We start from the raw sequence: 21,275 nt of genomic DNA on the forward strand, positions 1-21,275 counted from the left end.
CTATGGAATACTCACAAACAAAGCGAGAGTGGGATCACCTACTCCTCTCCTAGGACATCGCAATGTTAATTGGAGCACATTTTTTGTATGAATACAGATTAGATTTGGAGCAGTCCTATACTCCCAAAGGAGTATTCCTTACATTATTTATAGAGTACTCGCGTTTTTTGAAGGGTTGCCGTTTATTCAACAACACAGCTGATCGTCGATGAACAAATTTCGATACAAAATAATTACTGAATAACGAAATCATTATAGTTATCGATTCGCAAATTAAGCGATGGCAAATGACGTTAAAAAAGTTAGTGAATTCCACTACAGATGCCTGTTGGGATGTCCAGGTTTCTGGGTATTCAACAGGAACTGTTTGGTTAGCATCTCATTTCTCTCCCTGATGGGGAGTATTCTCGCCTCATTATATCGATGGTGTTCTGGGGACAAAGAAGACAGCCCGTGGCGGTTCTGAGCGCAGTATTTTGGCAGGCCTGTAGCTTATTCCAGTGGGTTATTTTTAGGCTTGGCGACCATATAGGGGACGCGTAGCATGCAATCGCCTGGCCATTTGCTTTGTAAGTGGTAATGAGCGTTTCTTTGTCTTTTCCTCAAGTACTGTCAGCAAGATATTTGAAGATTTTTTACTCTGGATTTTAGGTTCAATCACACCCATGATTTGGGGGGGGGATATTTTGAATAAGGTTCCACGTTTTTCCAATTTTTTTTCGAGGGCTGGCGGGGGTCCTAAAAATCACAAAATTATCACCCGCAACTCTAGGAAGCTCTTAGTTTATGAAATATAAGCTTTTTAATTTCCAAATTTAGTAAAACTTCAACTTAAGTCCTGCACTTAAAATTCGGGTCGCACATGTCGATAGCGGTATCCAAAGACGCGTATTTGTAAAAACTATATTTTTTATCTCGTTTAAAAGTTATTCGCGGAAAACTCGTCGGTACTATTGTCGCTTTTTTCGTTGTTGCATTTAAATAAACGGAAACAAATGAAGGTGGTGAATAGTGTTGCCAGCTCCGCAACAATGTATGTTTATCTTGGTAGAACATTATAAGGTGGTGGCACGTCGACATAAATGCAAACAAACACACTATCAATGTATTTTGTTTTTTAATTCTCTGAATAATTTGAAATTAATGTACTTAATTGGAACAAGTGCAGAATACATACATTTGTCAAAAAAAAAAAAAAACAAATCGGACTTTATAGATATAGAGATATTTATGCTGATTCCAACGGTGATTCTGCGTTAACACCTGTCTGCATAGGCGGCCTTCGGCCGCGTTTATAAAAAATAACCCTGGGCTACGCCATGCCAAGTCCGGGTGTGTGGTATAACCGTGGCTACCGCCACGGTGATGTCGTTCTGCGTAGTACACCTTTTTGCACAGCACCCCTTAGACTACAAATTATTAAGTGTTTTACAAAAACAAAATACATTGATAATGTATGTTTGTTTGCATTTATGTCGACGTGCCACCACCTTATAATGTTCTACCAAGCTAAAAAGATATTGTTGCGGAGCTGGCAACAGTATTCACCACTTTCGTTTTCGTTTGTTTAATTGCAACAACGAAAAGAGCTTGGGGTCGCCAGATCCTCGTCTGTTAGTGAAACAGGATTCGCCGCGGATAGGTGAGGTTGACAACTGGGTTTGGAGAAGCTATATTTTGCGCTGGCAACCTGAAGGGTTGCGCTAACAGACCATTGAATCTGGTATTTTAGTCGCCTTTTACGACAGCATACTTACCACAGGTATATTCTGACCCCCTAGCCCGCTGGGGTATCCACAAGCAATCTGATGCCTTGGTTTACATCCCTTATTTGGGGGTCGCCGGCATCGAGCTGTCTTATAAGTTCACGTTCTGTCGCTAAACTTGCGGCCTCCGCCGGGAAGTGGGGCCAAATTTCGGGAATTCTACCGGCGGGAATGAAGCGAGCCGAGGCGGATTCAATGACTTTGCGGAAAGCACGTTCCCCTGGGCGAGCATCAATCGGGATTGGGAGGGCAGCAAAGCGGCTGTCTGTAAAGGATTTGTATTCGTCCCACTTTCCTTTTTTAAAGTTAATGAAAGTGCGTTTTTCTGCGACGATGAAGTCGGCGGAGCGCTCGAGCGAAATAACTATAGGCAGGTGGTTGTTGTTGTTGTTGTTGTTGTTGTTGTAGCGATAAGGTTGCTCCCGAGGGCTTTGGGGAGTGTTATCGATGTCATGGTCCTTTGCGGATACAGATCCGGTACGCTCCGGTACCACAGCAGCATTAAGGTGCTAACCCGACTATCTTGGGAATGATTTATGCGACCATATTAAACCTTCAGACCATTCCCTCCCTCCCCACCACCAAGTTCCATGAGGAGCTTGGGGTCGCCAGAGCCTCGTCTGTTAGTGAAACAGGATTCGCCGCGGATAGGTGAGGTTGACAATTGGGTTTGGAGAAGCTATATATTGCGGTGGCAACCTGAAGGGTTGCGCTACACAGCCTCTTGTATCTGGTATTTTAGTCGCATCTTACGACAGGCATACCTACCGCGGGTATATTCTGATCCCCAAACTCGCTGGGGGGAGGCAGGTGGTCGGATGCCAATGTTACCATCGGCTGCCACTTGACGCAGTTTACGAGTTCTGCGCTGAAATATCCGGCGAACTGTGACAGCTTCCTACCATACGTGTGGGGGCGTCTCCGTTTATTGTGCAGAACATCGTTTCTTCTATTTGATCCGCCAACATCTCACGCCTACTGTCCACCCGCAAGTTTGAATGCCATAGATGTTGTTGTTGTTGTAGCGATTAGGTTACTCCCCGCAGGCTTTGGGGAGTGTTATCGATGTGATGGTCCTTTGTCTGATACAGATCCGATAAGCTCCGGTAACAGCACCATTAAGGTGCCGGCCCGACCATCTCGGGAACGATTTATATGGCCACATTAAACCTTCAGGCCATCCCTCCCTCCCCACCCCCAAGTTCCCTGAGGAGCTTGGGGTCGCCAGAGCCTCGTCTGTTAGTGAAACGGGATTCGCCGCTCGAAGGTGAGGTTGACAATTGGGTTGGAGAAGCTATATATTGCGCTACACAACCCCTTGAATCCCAATGCCATAGATCGTGATGGGCATTGAAATCGCCTAAGATAATGCGATTGTTGCCAGTGAGTACGGCGCTGATATTAGGGCCGTATCCACTGGGGCAACAGGTGGCAGGAGGAATGTAGACGTTGATGATTTCTAGGTTTGCATCGCCCGACCAGACAGATAATCCTTGACGTTCTAAGACACTGTCCCTGCGGTCGATGCCGGTATCAAATATATGATGTTGCACAGAGTAGTGTATGATAAACGCGAGTCCGCCTCCATTTCCGCTCTCGCGATCTTTTCTGTGGACATTATACCCAGAACAGGTCTGCAATGCAGATCTTGCTGTGAGTTTAGTCTCTTAAATCGCAGCAATGCGGATGTTGTGCCGCTTCATGAAATCGACTATCTCCGTGATCCCAGTTAATCCATTACAGTTTAACTGCAGAATTCTGAAGTGCAGCGGAGGAGACGTCGTCACTCTGGGAGTAAGTGACGGGTGACTACGCCTGGGTTGTGGAAGGCCCGAACGCGACTGCTGTTGTGGCCCTGGGACTAGACGTCCTTGGGCAAGCATTGGGGTACCCGGTGTATTTGGGTATGCGGACTGGCAACATGGCGCAATGAAACCCGTCGGGGGGTTGCTGTCGCGGAGACCGGAACATCTAGGAAAGTGGCACCGTCCATGGCAGGAGCTGCATTGGGCGGATGTCGGAAACGTATATGTTCTGTGCTGGCAAACGATGTAAAGGGAGGTAGGGACTAAGAGTCTGTTTCCCTGACCTACACAATTGCTGTCGGCAAAGAGGGGGAAGAAGACGGGGGCAGGAGCTGATGCTCGGCATTGCTCCCGACTCTACTACGGAGATTGTAGGTATGAGTGGGAGCAACCGCGTGAGTTGGTGGCGCCGTGGGGCGCGAGCAACAGCGGGTACTTGTTGTGGATTGCTGAGCAGCGGGGCTGCTTGTTGGTAGCAGGAGGGGGGCACTGGGGCGCAGACTACGGGACGTCCTATGGCGTAAACAGCAAGGAGCCACAAAAGATTTATAGAAGTTACGTGGACGTCTGGTTTTGGGGTCGAGCCCATAACAACCTGTCCGATGCAACCATCCCTTACACGAGACACGCTGAACAGAGTATGACCGTCCTAAAAAGATTCTTTTCCGACAGATGCAGCAAAACCATTTCTCAGCACCGGGGTCAGGAGACGGACCCGGATTGGTTTCGATAAGAGAATATGGAGCAGTCCCGCTGCAAGGAGCTGCTGGGAGGATGACAATTTGTGGGAGGAACGCAACAAATTAAATGGGGTTACACTGAAATGGCAGTCCTTGGTCGGGAAAAATCCCGAGTCGCTCCGGTACATAGAAACGACGGCCTTGGGAAGCGTACATCTTGGTGTCAAGAAGCGTCGTTTGGTACCCATCCCGATATTTTCGGACGCGTATTAGCAGTCGACCGCTGTTCTAAATTTTTACTAAATTTTTTTGGACGTGTATTAGCACACTCGCTAACGAAGCCAGTCCAGCTTTTGAGGCAGAAGCTTCTTTTTCGCCATGTTGTTGTTGTCGTTGTAGCAGTGCTTCGCCCCATCCAATAGGTCTGACCAATCACAAATTTTCATAAATGTCCTCTAACGGGAGTCCGAGGAAACTTTCTGTTTCAACAGGGGTGGACCATAACGATAGGGCTGTTAGAGGCGTTGGTTCCACATTACAATTGAAGAGATGGTTGGTGTCATGTGGGGACACATTGCAAGCAGGGCATACATTTTGTATGTGGGGGTTGATTCTGGATAGGTAAGAGTTTAACCTGTTACAGTATCCAGATCGAAGTTGAGCTAAAGTGACTCGCGTTCCCCTGGGGAGTGTGCGTTCCTCTTCCGCAGGTTTTTGGTACTGTTCTTTGAAAAATGGATTCACCGGGCAATTCCTGGCGTAAAAAGTTTGGCAACTCTGGCTACGTGATTCTAAAGTTTTTTGCTTACGAACTTTAATAAATAATTCAATGTTTTAAAGTGCATTACACTTAGTAGAAGTGTTCAATATACATTTTTAAAGAAAGACTTTTGTATAAAATCGTGCAGTTTCATCAATTCGTACTCTCCTTTTGGATTTGCTGCAAATATAGAAAGGTGCTAAATTATATTTTTTGCAATAACAACATTTAGCGCGAAAAAGTTTGCAAATAAGTTGACCAATGTATCAGGGCCTTACCTGTGTGTGAACCATCTTTCTGCAACTGATTTAAATTACGGTGACCAGGTGTACTTAATATCTCACAAAGTACTCGCAAGTATAAATAGAATAAATTTCTGAGTACGCTATAATCTACAATCCAGAATGGCGTCTACTGCTCCTCCCTCCGTAAAGCGCCGGCTAAGCAAGCAGGGCTCTCCTACTCCGAAAGCGGCTAAGTTTGAAGAAGGTGTTACTCTTGCTGCTGTATTCGGCAAATTGAAGGAGTTGGAAGAGAAAGTTCAACAGCACACAGAGCAGTTGTGGCCACTAATTAAAAGTGTTTCGGACCAGCTTGCTGAGGTGCAGAGTAAACTTACTAAACATATTGAGGATGATATAACTTCGCTTGCTGCTACGGTTTCTGACTCGTCTGCCCGGATTGCTGTATTGGAAGCTAATGCGCAGAAAACAAAGGAGGATCTTGCGTTAATGAAAGGTCATTTGGAGGATGTATTAGAGAGGAGTGCTGCGCCTGATATTGCAGCGGATGCCGTTGTTTTCGGAATTCCGTTCGGTGAGGGTGAAAACTTAAAAAGTATTTTCAACCAGGTCTACCTCAATTGAGTTTATGGCTCCGCAGATCAGGGATATTTTCCGCACTAAGGCGTCAAGTACTACACTGAACAGTGTAGTCATAATAAAATTTCACTCTCCTCTTGACCGCAACCGTACCCTGCGAGCTTTTGGAGAACATCGCAAGAAAATCAAATCTGTGACTCCTTTGCGTCCAATCGGCATTGAGGGGTCCTTTCATATATACGAGAGCCTCACTAGGGAGAATAGACTTTTACTGCAAGAGGCCATTAAGCTGCGACGTAAAGGAAGCCTAGTATCGATATTTACTATGAGAGGTATGGTACATGTAAGAGCGGACAGGTCAACAAACAGCCCACCACTAAAAATAAGGAGTGTTGATGATTTGCAGCAGTTTCGCTAGTGTTTTATTTAATATAGTAATGGTATGTTGTCGTTTCCGTTTTGTATATAAATATTTTGTAAGTGTAGTTAAACTCAGTCACTGTGTGGTATCTTTACTTCGGTTTATTTGTAATTATCTTGGGATTGCTTTTAAGTTATGCTATATAAATGATTCTAAACAGTGGAATGAATAGCATTGGTGAAAATATTCTTGCACTTTTAAATATCATGTGCAGTAGACAAAAAGGATTTAATGTTGTACATTTTAATGCACGAAGTCTTAATTATGAGAAAATGGATCTGGTTAGGAGAACGTTTGAGCGGTCGTCTGTGGATGTTATTTGCGTATCTGAGACCTGGTTTAGACATGACTTAAGAGATGCACACTTTGAAATAGAGGGCTATAAATTATATCGAAATGATAGACTTAATAGAAAGGGTGGAGGAGTGGCGGTGTACTGCAAATCTCATCTGAAGACTCGCATAGTTTCCCATTCTGTTGAGAGTACAACTGAGTTTGTACTTATTGAAGTGTCTAGTTCTCCGTCAAAAATCCTTTTGTCATGCGTGTATAATCCTAATAGGTGTTCAAGTGTAAGTGATTTTTGTAGCATGCTATCTGCTTTCACAGTTGACTTTGATAATATCAGGCATGCTTAACGAACGAAACGATATCATTTCGTTACGATAATCAACGCTAATAAACGAAACGAAGTCATTTCGTTTCGTTTATTAACGTTAAGAACGTCAAATTAACGTTAATTTGACGATCTTAACGTTAATAAACGAAACGAAGTAACTTCGTTTCGTTTATTAACGTTGATTATCGTAACGAAATGATATCGTTTCGTTCGTTAAGCATGCCTGGATAATATCGTTGTGTGTGGTGACTTTAATGTTAATATGTTATGCCGTGACATGTATAGCTCCCGTCTGTTGGACGATGTGTCTGGTGTTGGTCTTTCTTTAGTTAACTCATCAGTACCAACAAGGTTCGCGAATAACTGTTGTCCTAGTCTGCTTGATTATTTCTTTGTCTCCGATCCGTCCTCCGTTTTAAAATTTGACCAAATATCATTTATCTCTGATCATGATTTAATTTTTTGTTCGTTTGATTTTGAATTTGACCAGCATAATTCATTACCTGTTACATATAGCTTCCCTGACTATCGCTGGCTTAACCTTAACAGCTTGACTGGTGACATATCTCGTGTTTACTGGGCCGATTGCTGGAGTTTATCTGATGTGAACGATAAACTCAAATTTTTAAATGAAACTGTACTCACTCTTTACTAAGCCCATGTACCAATGCGTTGTTTTCAAAGAAAATCGTCCTCGTGCCCATGGTTCAACACAACAATTCGTACTATGATTAAAAAACGCAACAAGGCCTATGCAGTGTGGAAAAAGAATCGGATAGATTTGAACTGGCATACCTATAAGAATGTTCGAAATGAAACTACTGCCGTTATCAAACGTGAAAAACGCAAGTATTTTGATAAAATGTTAAATTCCGAGCTGCCAAATAATGTCCTCTGGCGTAATTTAAGAAACCTTCGTGTGCATGCTAAAGATAATTCAAATTGTTCCCTTAACCCTGATGAGCTTAATGATGTATTTGTAAATCGTACTTCCTCACCCAGCGCCAACATTTCCCAGCACATACCCTATCCACCTGCATCCGTTCAGCAATTTGAATTTTGTGCCGTCTCGGAGATCGATGTTGCAAGATGTGTTTTTAAGATCCGCTCAAACGCGATTGGTGCTGATGGAATCCCGCTAAAATTTCTAAAAATAATTCTTCCTCATATTTTGACAACCCTAACACATATCATCAACCATTGTATTACAACTTCGTGCTTCCCTGATGCATGGAAGCTTGCAATCATTCTTTCGGTAGCTAAAAATAGAAGTGCTAGTAGTCCGTCTGATTTTCGTCCCATAAGCACCCTTTCCGCTCTATCGAAGACCCTTGAGTCCCTGTCATCTGAACAAATCCACTCGCATATAACTGTATACAAATTGCTTTCACCGATGCAGTCGGGTTTTAGATCTAAGCACAGCTGCGCCACAGCTGTTATAAAAATTCTGGATGACATACGTCTATTCTATGACAAAAATCAGTTAACATTGTTGTGTATGATCGATTTTTCAAAGGCATTTGAATCAGTTAACCATAGTTTGCTATGTATGAAGCTGAAAGCCTACTTCGGATGTAGTGACTCTGCGGTAAAATTAATGATGAGCTACTTGGGGGGCAGAGCGCAGCTTGTTAAGGTTGGATCGGAAATATCTGACATTAGGCCATTGCTCGCTGGTGTACCCCAAGGTTCTATATTGGGACCGCTATTATTTTGTCTATTTATAAATGACATCTTCAGCTCCTGCCAGAATGCGCAGATACATGCCTACGCAGATGATATCCAGATCTATATATCAGCGATGCAGGGGCAAACCTCTGAACTTTGTGCCAAGTTTAACAGTGACCTGTCATCCTTATCCCATTGGGCATCTACGAATCTCCTTGCCCTTAACAGTGCTAAATCGTATGTACTTCCCATTTCAAAAAAGCATATTAACTTTCAGGATCTACCAAATCTTTACATTAATGTTAACTGTCTGAAATATGTTTCTAAAGCGACGAATCTGGGCTTCGTCATAAATTCTAATCTGTCCTGTGTTGATCACGTTAATTCTGTCATCAGTAAAATTTACTATACCCTACGAAACTTAAGCGTATCGGCGGCCTTTACACCGCTAGAAATAAGGAGAAAGCTGGCTATACAATTAATATTGCCAAGTATTTGTTATGCGGAATGTGTATACAGCAAACTAGATTCCAAGTCTTCTTTAATTTGACTGACTGATTTTATATGCGTTGGTAGTGCTTCGCGAGCTTTGCCTTCGAGCTTGGATTTTAAAAATGCAATAAAAGTAGGAGTTAAATCTTCGTTAGAGAATACTTCCATTAATTCAACTTTATTTATAAATGAGCCAAGTGCTAACGGATCTCCACTATAGTTGTCTCGCATAATCGAGGCACAAGTACTAATAAACGATTTTTTCTCCTCAATTGTGGCCATGGTTGTGACGTTAAAAATCGGAGTTAGAATAGAAAAACTAGAATTTGGAGTTACAGGTTGATTAGCAAAGCCTAAAAAGTCTGCACTCAGGGATAATTTATAATTATGTTCACTTGTTAATGTATTAGTTGACGATGAACTCGAAGATGAATCAGAATCTGAGTTATTGGAATCTATATCTTGCTCTAAGTTTGTGGAATCTAAATTTTGCTCTGAATTTTCGGGACTTGCATCTGGATTGGAATTTTTAGAAATAACCTTTCCGCTTTTTAGGTCCATACGTGTTGAAACGAATGGACGAAATATTAAAAAAAATTTTGTTGCAAGATATGTGGTATTTGTTTATGAAGATTGAATAGAAATTTAAAGGAAATTAAATTGGAACGAGTTGAGTTGAGCTCAAAAGAAAATTATGAAAGTATTCTTAAAGGAAATTTATGAAAATATTTTAAAAGAAATTTGTGAAAGTATGTATTTTTGAAAGCTTTTAGATTATAGTTATAATTATACAATTTGTTAGCGAATACTTATAGCAAAACGTTAGTTAGTGAATTTTATTGAAATACTAAAGTTAGTGATTAGTTAATGAAAGGATTTAAGAAAATATTTACTTTACGCTTTTGTTGTCCGTAAATCCAAATCCAATGATTGAAATTAGCTGAAAATTTTTCATGCAAAAAGGAAGTTGTAATTGAAATTCACATGCAATTTAAAAGATGTTGAATATTGTTTACGAATATATTTATTGGAATGTAAGAATTTATAATTGTACAGAGTGTGTAAGAATTTGAATCAGAAATATATGGCAAAGTTATAATTTTATTTGAATTTAAATGCAAAGATTATAGAATGGCAACTATGTTTGTACAGGCTTTAAGCGGACGCACCGCTTTTATTAAAATTGTTTTTATTTTTATAGATACGGGCGCACCGCATCTTTTCAAAATTGTATTATGAATGTCCCCGGACGCACCGGGGTTTAAAAAAATTTACGTCATATTTTTACGCGGACGCACCGCTTACGAAAAGAAAAAAAATTTTTTTGTATTTTTGTGTTGATGGAGCCCACTGTAGGGCAGAGTGGGATTAAACTAATGAAAACTTTTATGAAAATTTATTGAACCACCATTGTTTGAATAACGAAAAGATCGAATGGATTAAAAATTTTTTTCTTCAGTTTTTGTCCGACCCTGTTCTACAGTGCCTACCTATGGTTTTACACATATATGTATGTATGAGTATGTGAGTTTTAATAAATTTTTTTTTTTTTTTTTGTAGGCAATTTAATTTTGACTATAATGCAAAATATTTTTATAATAATTTTGAAAATGAATGAAATATATTTTAACTTCGATATAAAAATTGAAAAATGTAATTTTTAAATGTATTTATTAAATATGAAAATATGTATCAAAAGTTTTATTTCGCCATACCAATGCTGCTTGCTTGATTTACCGCTGTATGTTCTGCTGCTGCGCTTCCTTTTCTGCTGCTGCTGCTTGGTGTTCTGCTGCTGATGGCATCGCTTGTTTTCCGCTATTTAATGGTGTACGGTGGTTTGCCGTTACAAAGGTGGCGTGGCTAAAGTTCCGTTTTACCACTAGTTTTTTTTCGGTACAGTTCGGTTTTGATATCATAGTTCAAAATTTCATTTCCAGTTTCTTTCTAATTTCTTTTATTACTTCTGCTGCGGTTTAGTTTTTGTTTTATTATAATGCCGAAATTTTCTTATTATTTCCGTTTTTATTAAGTTTTTGTGTTATATCTATTTATATTTTCTTTAAATGTCTTTCACCTAAATTTTTCCACTAGCCACTGCCATAAGCCACCGCCACTGCCATGTACCATTTTTGGTAATTTCGAAAAGAATTTTTAAATGTGTTAATATTTATTTTTTTTGTTGATTTTCTGATTTTAAAATTTTTTTTGTAGATTTTTCTTAGTTTTACAGATTTATGTAATGGTTTTAAATTTTGAATTTTTTTTTGTATCTTCTTTAAAAAAATTTTGTAAATGTTTTTTTTTTTTAATTTCTGTATTTTTCCGTAGATTTTTAATGTTTTTAAATTTTTTTGTAGATTTTAAATATAATTTTTTATTTTTTTTTTGTAGAATTTTTCAAATTTTTATATTTTTTTTGTAATAGTTTTTTTTAATGTTTTATATTTTTTTGTAAGAATTTTTAAATGTTTTATATTTTTTTTGTAAATGTCTTTTTTTTTTTTTGAAGATTTTTGATGTTTTTAAAATTTTTTTTGTAGGGTTTTTGTATATTTTGTATTTTTTTTTTTTGTAATTTTTCAAATTTTTATATATTTTTTTTTTGTAATATTTTTGTATGTATATGTATATTTGTTAATTATTCAATAATTTTTTTGAATTTTATGTGGGTTTTTCGCATTAATTGCTGTTACACCCACGCCTGTTTGGAGGCTTTCCTAATGCCCACTCGCCGCATTTACAGGGCTTCGGCCCACGGTCGCCATGTGGAGGATCCATTTTAGATCCAGGGGAAACTAGCGCTCTAATGCGCTCGCACACCACCCACGCACTTACTTTTATATATTCCTTTTTTGTCCTTCTGTTTTTGTTTTTATAATAAATGAATTCGTTTGGGATTTAGTGTATTGTTTTTCTTTTATTTAAAATTTGGTTAATGACACTTTTTAGTTTCTTATTTGTACCACTACAATTTGTCACTGTACTTTTTTGTTCTTGTATAGTTTTTATTTTTCTTATGACTTTGAAGTGCGCGTCTTGATTGGGTGCCGGTTCATTTAAAACTGAAAACTGCCGCTAACGCAACTCTGTAGCTCAGCAGTTTTTCTTTACGTTGCTTAGCAACGAAATTAATGATGGCGTCAAAAATAAAATCATGGCGTCGAACAACGGCAGTTTCAACCAATCAGAAACTCTCCACATTGCTCGACTCTAACAATTTTAGTGATGCCAAGTGCATCTGATGTATGGTTGCATCTTGCACATTTCTAAAGAGGGTTGCCATCTACAATTTATTTTAATGTATTTTACTTTGGCACTACAGGAACAATTATCTAAGTGTTTAATGTGAATTTCAAATTTTATGTATCCCCGCTAAATTCGAAGGCACAAATGTTTCACCTACATACAAATATGGTTTCCCATTGTTGCCACTTACCTATAATAGCCTCTACCAAAATCCTAAAAAATTGTTCCAAAATAATTTATAGCGTACCAAAAATCTTAAATAGAATTAATTTTTGACCGGCCCATTTTTTGTGGCAAATTTTACCTACACGTAAATACATAAGTCTTTATTTAACAGATTCTTTGTTTTTTATTTTAGTTGTTTTCAAAAAAACATGAAATCACAAATAATGAGTTAACTTTTGTTGAAACTAACTAATTTATTTATAACAATTAATGGCAAATTTGCTCGAAAATGTTGTTGCATTTGCAGATTTAATCCTCATTTTAGATAAAGTACGTCTTATACTGAACAAAAAAGAAAAAGTTACAAAAATATAACATTACATTTTTTATATTGCCTTTTATGCTAATTACGAAACAAAAAAACGTCCCATAAACTTTTTTGATTTTAGGTCAGAGCGGCAACCGGCATCATAGCGGCCGTCTTGCATAGGCAGTATATTACTCACTATCTATATATTAATACGCTAACAAAATTTCCATACAATCAATTGACAGGCTGTTTCGCATACTTAGCATACGTAAAATCATATAAAAGTTATATGAATCGATTCGTATTGATCAGCCGCAGTGCATAGGCCTATTTTTGTTAACAAATATTACTTTATTTGTTTATAATTAATAGAAAAAGTTTTTTGTAAATTCGAACAATTCACACAAATATCGTAATTCATTATCGTGCACAAGCGCGCCATCTTTGGGAACAATTATCTAAGTTTTCTAATGCAAATTTCAAAGACCTAAACCTTTATGCACAAGCGCGCCGTCTTTGGGAACAATTATCTAAGTGTTTAATGTGAATTTAAAATTTTATGTATCCCCGCTAAATTCGAAGGCACAAATGTTTCACCTTCATACAAATATGGTTTCCCATTGTTGCCACTTACCTATAATAGCATCTACCAAAATCCTAAAAAATTGTTCCAAAATAATTTATAGCGTACCAAAAATTTTAAATAGAATTAATTTTTGATCGGCCCATTGTTCGTGGCAAATTTTACGTACACGTAAATACATACATAAGTCTATTTAACAGATTCTTTGTTTTTTATTTTAGTTGCTTTTAAAAAAACTTGAAATCACAAATAATGAGTTAACTTTTGTTGAAACTAACTAATTTATTTATTACAATTAATGGCAAATTTGCTCGAAAATGTTGTTACATTTGCAGATTTAATCCTCATTTTAGATAAAGTACGTCTTTACTGAACAAAAAAGAAAAAAATATAACATTACATTTTTTATATTGCCTTTTATGCTAATTACGAAACAAAAAAGCGTCGCAAAAACTTTTTTGTTTTTAGGTCAGAGCGGCAACCGGCATCATAGCGGCCGTCTTGCATAGGCAGTATATTACCCACTATCTATATATTAATACGCTAACAAAATTTCCATACAATCAATTGACAGGCTGTTTCGCATACTTAGCATACGTAAAATCATATAAAAGTTAAATGAATCGATTCGTATTGATCAGCCGCAGTGCATAGGCCTATTTTTGTTAAAAAACATTACTCTATTTGTTTATAATTAATAGAAAAAGTTTTTTGTAAAATCGAACAATTCATACAAATATCGTAATTCATTATCGTGCACAAGCGCGCCATCTTTGGGAACAATTATCTAAGTTTGCTAATGCGAATTTCAAAGACCTAAACCTTTATGCACAGCGCGCCGTCTTTGGGAACAATTATCTAAGTGTTTAATGTGAATTTCAAATTTTATGTATCCCCGCTAAATTCGAAGGCACAAATGTTTCACCTACACACAAATATGGTTTCCCATTGTTGCCACTTACCTATAATAGCCTCTACCAAAATCCTAAAAAATTGTTCCAAAATAATTTATAGCCTACCAAAAATCTTAAATAGAATTAGTTTTTGACCGGCCCATTTTTTGTGGCAAATTTTACCTACACGTAAATACATAAGTCTTTATTTAACAGATTCTTTGTTTTTTATTTTAGTTGTTTTCAAAAAAAACATGAAATCACAAATAATGAGTTAACTTTTGTTGAAACTAACTAATTTATTTATAACAATTAATGGCAAATTTGCTCGAAAATGTTGTTGCATTTGCAGATTTAATCCTCATTTTAGATAAAGTACGTCTTATACTGAACAAAAAGAAAAAGTTACAAAAATATATCATTACATTTTTTATATTGCCTTTTATGCGTATTACGAAACAAAAAAACGTCCCAAAAACTTTTTTGATTTTAGGTCAGAGCGGCAACCGGCATCATAGCGGCCGTCTTGCATAGGCAGTATATTACCCACTATCTATATATTAATACGCTAACAAAATTTCCATACAATAAAAAATTGTTCCAAAATAATTTATAGCGTACCAAAAATCTTAAAGAGAATTAATTTTTAACCGGCCCATTTTTTGTGGCAAATTTTACCTACACGTAAATACATAAGTCTTTATTTAACATATTCTTTGTTTTTTATTTTAATTGTTTTCAAAAAAACATGAAATCACAAATAATGAGTTAAGTTTTGTTGAAACTAACTAATTTATTTATAACAATTAATGGCAAATTTGCTCGAAAATGTTGTTGCATTTGCAGATTTAATCCTCATTTTAGATAACGTACGTCTTTACTGAACAAAAAAGAAAAAAATATAACATTACATTTTTTATATTGCCTTTTATGCTAACTACGAAACAAAAAAACGTCCCAAAAACTTTTTTGATTTTAGTCAGAGCGGCAACCGGCATCATAGCGGCCGTCTTGCATAGGCAGTATATTACCCACTGTATTTATTATTAGGCTAACTTTGTTGGATTATATATCCATTAATCGGATGCTTAGATCCCAAAACCCTAATTGGTTTATGTCGCTTAAAGTTATGAAATCAATTTTATTTTAGTAAATATGATTGCGTGAATAATTTCAATGTTTTTGTTTTTCCTTTGTTCCTAATTTATTCTTCTCTGTTATATCTTAGTATTATATTGTTCATAGACGATATTTTATGGTAGATATGGTCATATATATTCATGAAATGGAGTGTTTACAAATTTAATACAAATTAATTACGTACATATATCTCAATGGGATCCCAACATTAAATATCCGAATATTAGAATCTTCATATTTCCACATTGATCTCATTAAAACCCGGAAAAAAGTATAAGTACACTTATTGCGTTTTTATATGGAACTGTTTGTTCACTTCACTTAATTTTTCGCAATTTAAGTACTTTATTTTTTTTTCTTTAATTAAACATTTTTTTAGTAAACTCTGCCTTCTTTCTCATTACATAATTTTTTTTATATTTTTATTTTATTTTTTATGAAGGTATCCTCTATTTTACTCGAAATTTTTGTTTTGTGTCACACTTACATATTAGATATGTATTTATACCAACTTAAACGGGTGGCGTGAAATAGGCTAAATTCCTTTAGCAAATTTCTTAATTTTTAACCGAGCTCCCAAAACTTACTTCGGTAGCGCGCCAACGGGGACCTTCCGGGTGGTGTGGAAAAACCTATTTTTCAATTCAATTTCAAGTAATTTCACCATAATTCTATGTCAATTTCATATGATTTTACATAATTTTTATATTTTTGTTTAAGGAGCTCCATACCAAAACGTTATAATTACATGTGAAAAGTTTGTAGAAAATTTAAGAAAATACAATCAAAAAGTACAAAGTCTTAGATCAAATTCAAAATTTTAAAGAAAAAGTTAAGTAAGTTAGACCAGTTTGCTATATTTCCAACACTTGATGCATAGACTGAGTTGAAAAAAATACACGTTGGTCAAATTTCGACCACAGGCGATACTAGTTGTTATTATTATCTTAAGTATTCTGGAACCCAACTAGCAATTCTGTTTCCGAAAATGGCTTACTGTATATTTAGATATAACCGATTTTTTCCTAATTGTTTTTCGTAAGCGTTCGTAAGCGTTGGGAGCGAATATTTGCTAACGTTAAACTTTTCTTTGTTTTTTTGCTTTATGAATTGTAGTGAGCATATTCTGTTATGAATCTGTTTTGGTTTCCATCATATGATATTTTATATACCTTAAATATGTTAGGTTAATGTGTTAAATTTAAAACTTGAATGTTTTATTATTATCCTGTTATTTAATGTCTGTTGTACTATAAAAGATCATACATGATCTTATTGTACTAATATATATTTCTTTTAATAAATGAAATGAAATGAAATGAAATAAAGGTCCGACACGTGTTTGGGAAGTTCACTGAGAACCTGCTTGCTTCATACGGCTGAGTTCTCAGGTGCCGTATTTCCTCATAATGCGTACGGAGATGACTCCTTAATCCCCTGGGAGGTGTTAACTCATCTGTCAGATGTCTGTTGGGATGCTCAGGTTTCTGGGTATTCAATAGGAACTTTATGGTTAGCATCTCATTTCTCTCCGTGATGGGAATGAGAATACTCTCTCGCCTCATGGAAATTGGGGGTGTGGAGGGAGGGATGGCCTGAAGGTTTAATGTGGCCATATAAATCGTTCCCGAGATGTTCGGGCTAGCACCTTAATGGTGCTGTGCTACCGGAGCGTACCGGATCTGTATCCGGCAAAGCACCATCACATCGATAACACTCCCCAAAGCCTTCGTGGAACAACCTTATCGCTACAACAACAACATAATTTTCGGTCCACCTTTTAAGACATGTGGGACGGGTAGACTCTTCCAGGTCTTGCAGCAACGTGCCATGGTTGACCGTATCAAAAGCTTTTGATAGGTCTAGCGCAACGAGTACTGTTCTATGGTGGGGGTTTTGATTTAAACCGCAATTTATCTGGGTGCTAATGGCATTTAGCGCGGTGGTGGTGCTATGGAGTTTTCTGAAGCCATGTTGATGACAGGCTAGCTGCAAATTTGCTTTGAAGTAGGGGAGCACAATGGCTTCAAGCGTCTTGGCTACTGGCGATAGGAGAGATATTGGGCGATATGACTCCTATGTTAGCTGGTTTCCCAGGCTTTAGTAGCGGGTTCACCTTGGCCACTTTCCATTTTTCGGGAATGACGAAGGTAGAAAGAGATAGGTTGAAGACATGCGCTAAATATTTGAAACCATATTTCCCTAGGCTTTAAAGCATCCGCAAGGCTATGTCGTCTGGGCCCACTGCTTTGGATGGTTTAGCATGACCGATGGCAGCCTCAACCTGTTGTTGTTGTAGCTATAAAGTTGCTCCCCGAAGGCTTTGGGGAGTGTTATCGATGTGATGGTCCTTTGCCGGATACAGATCCGGTACGCTCCGGTACCACAGCACCATTAAGGTACTAGCCCGACCATCTCGGGAACGATTTATGTGAGCACATTAAACCTTCAGGCCGTCACCTCTCTCCCCACCCCCAAGTTCCATGAGGAGCTTGGGGTCGCCAGAGCCTCGTCTGTTAATGAAACAGGATTCGCCGTGGATAGGTGAGGTTGACAATTGGGTTTGGAGAAGCTATATATTGCGCTACACAGACCTTGAATCTGGTATTTTAGTCGCCTCTTACGACAGGCATACCGCGGGTATATTCTGACCCCCTAGCCCGCTGGGGTATCCACAAGCAATCTGATGCGTTGGTTTACATCCCTTATTTGGGGGTCGCCGGCATCGAGCTGTCTTATAAAGTCACGTTCTCTCGCTAAATTTGCGGCCTCCGCCGGGAAGTGGGGCCAAATTTCGGGAATTCTACCGGCGGGAATGAAGCGAGCCGAGGCGGATTCAATGACCTTGCGGAAAGCACGTTCCCATTGGCGAGCATCAGTCGGGATTGCGAGGGCAGCAATGCGGCTGTCTGTAAAGGATTTGTATTCGTCCCACTTTCCTTTTTTAAAGTTATTGAAAGTCCGTTTTTCTGCGACGATGAAATCGGCGGAACACTCGAGCGAAATAAGTGTAGGCAGGTGGTCGGATGCCAATGTTACCATCGGCTGCCAGTTGACGCAGTTTACGAGTTCTGCGCTCACGATTGTAATATCCGGCGAACTGTGACAGCTTCCTACCATACGTGTGGGGCGTCTCCGTTTATTGAGCAGAACATCGTTTCTTCTATTTGATCCGCCAACATCTTACCCCTTCTGTCCACCCGCAAGTTTGAATGCCATAGATCGTGATGGGCATTGAAATCGCCTAAGATAATGCGATTGTTGCCAGTGAGTACGGTGCTGATATTAGGACCGTATCTACTAGGGCAACAGGTGGCAGAAGGAATGTAGACGTTGATGATTTCTAGGTTTGCCTCGCCCGACCGGACAGATAATCATTGACGTTCTAAGACACTGTCCCTGCGGTCGATGTCGGGATCAAATATATGATATTGCACAGAGTGGTGTATGATAAACGCGGGGCCGCCTCCATTTCCGCTCTCGCGTCTTTTCTGTGGACATTATACCCAGAACAGGTCTGCAGTGCAGATCTTGCTGTGAGTTTAGTCTCTTGAATCGCAACAATGCGGATGTTGTGCCGCTTCATGAAATCGGCAATCTCCGTGATCTTCCCAGTTAATCCAATACAGTTTAACTGCAGAATTCTGAAGTGCAGCGGGGGAGACCTCGCCACTCTGGGAGTAAGGGACGGGTGACTACGCTTGGGTTGAGGAATGCTAGGACGCAACTGCTGTTGTGGCCCTGGGACTGGACGTCCCTACCCTGTTGATTTGGGTTTGCGACCTGGCAACATGGCGCTATGAAACCCGTCGGGGTTGCCATCGCGGAGACCAGAACATCTAGGGAAGTGGCAACGCCCGAGGCAGGAGCTGCATTGGGCGGATGTCGCAAACATATATATTCTGTGCTGGCAAACGGAGGTAGGGCCTAAGGGTCTGTTACCCTGACTTACACGATTGCTGCCGGAAAAGAGGGTAGAGAAGACGGGGGCAGGGGCTGATGCTCAGTATTGCTACCGACTCTACTACGGATATAGTAGTTATGAGTGGTAGCAGCTGTTTGAGTTGTTGGCGCCGTGGGGCGCGAGCAGCAGCGGGTACTTTTTGTGGCTTGCCGAGCAGCGGGGCTGCTGGAAGGTAGTGGGGGGGCTAAGGCGTAGACTACGGGACGCCCTTGGGCGTGAAAAGCAAGGAGCCACAAAATATTTTTAAAAGTTACGTGGACGTCGGGTTTTGGGATCAAGCCCAGAACAACCTGTCCGATGCAACCATCCCTTACACGAGACACACTGAACAGAGTATGACCGTCCTAAAAAGATTCTTTTCCGGCAGATGCAGCAAAACCATTTCTCAGGACCGGGGTCAGGAGACGGACCCGGATTGGGTTCGATACCTTCCCGGAGCAAGAGAATATGGAGCAGCCCCGCTGCAAGGAGCTGCTGGGAGGGAGACAATTTGTGGGAGGGACGCAACAAATTAAATGGGGTTACACTGAAATGACAGTCCATGGTCGGGAAAAATCCCGAGTCGCTGCGGTACATAGAACCGACTGCCTTGGGAAGCCTCCTAAGGTGCTGTGCTTTACAAAATTAAAATCTCGATCCCGCCCAAGATGTTTTATAAAGCAGACTTCATAAAGCATTATTTTACGGTATTCTTGATGGCTTCTTTGAAAGCTGTGTTCCCCTTCGATGTGTTAGTGCTGGAACAAGTAAACCACCTTGGTTCACAAGACAACTTATAAGACCCAATAATATTAAATCTAGGCTTTATAAACGCTTCAAGGGATCAAGTTCTTCTGCTGATTTTTCTAAATATTCAGTGGCTCGTTGCAACTTTCATTGTCTAAACCAGCAATGTTATAAGTTTTACTTAAGCAGTTGTAAATTTCAATTTTCCAACAATCCGAAAAGATTTTACAGTTTTGTTAATTCTAAGAGGAAAACATCTGGTTTTCCAGCTACCTTTTCTTTTGGTTGCAAGAATGCCAGTTCTGATAATGACATTGCCGAATTAAATGCAGAATTCTTCAAGTCGACCTACTCATATAAACGTTTTCAACCCGGTCAATACTCATACAACTTGGAAAGTTTCAATTGCATTCCTAATCCAGTAATTGATAAGAATACTGTTCTTCAGAGCCTTCTAGGTTTGAAACCGATTTTTTCTCCGGGTCCAGATGGTGTTCCTAGTTGTGTGCTCAAATACTGTGCAGCTAACTTATCTGAGCCGATACATAAATTATTCCAATTATCTATGGAATCTGCCACTTCCATTGATTTGGAAGAAATCATTTATTATACCTTTGCACAAAAAAGGTAGTAGGTCTAGTATCTATAGAGGTATAGCTAAGCTTTCAGCTATTCCCAAAACATTTGAGCAAATAATTACTTGAAACTTCAGTACATGTGTAGCTCCATATTATCGCCCTGCCAGCATGGTTTTTTGCCGCTTAGATCAACCACTACCAATTTGCTAGAGTTTACTTCTTTTGTAATGGATGGATTTTTAAACAATAGGCAAACGGATGTGATCTATACCGACTTCAGTAAAGCGTTTGACTCTGTCAATCATGAGCTTGAAAGCTATCTCGCGAATCGAACTCGACAAGTTTTGTTTAAAAACAGTTTTCAAGGTTGTTTGATGTAACGGCTGGTGTGCCTCAGGGTAGTCATTTGGGTCCGCTACTTTTTACCTTGTTTATAAATGGCTTACCACAAACTCTCATACATTCCCGAACTCTTATGTACGCGGATGATGTTAAACTTTGCTGCTTATACTTGCCTTCGGAGTCTTCCCGCGTGGAGTTTCTTCAGGCAGACTGGGACTCATTTCGACGCTGGTGTGCTGCAAATTTACTAGGTTTGAACTGCTCGAAGTGCAAAATAATAACATTTCACCGAG

At 39.0% G+C, this 21,275-nt stretch overlaps 1 protein-coding gene across 4 annotated transcripts in view; it reads left to right on the top strand.

The window, feature by feature from the left end:
* PPP1R15 (Protein phosphatase 1 regulatory subunit 15) overlaps positions 1 to 21,275 on the top strand; it is a 293,688-nt gene that overhangs the window by 12,652 nt on the left and 259,761 nt on the right. The gene's annotated exons all lie outside the window — the stretch shown is intronic.

This window comes from Eurosta solidaginis, chromosome 3 (genome assembly GCF_040869045.1).
Source record: "Eurosta solidaginis isolate ZX-2024a chromosome 3, ASM4086904v1, whole genome shotgun sequence".
Lineage (NCBI taxonomy): Eukaryota > Metazoa > Arthropoda > Insecta > Diptera > Tephritidae > Eurosta > Eurosta solidaginis.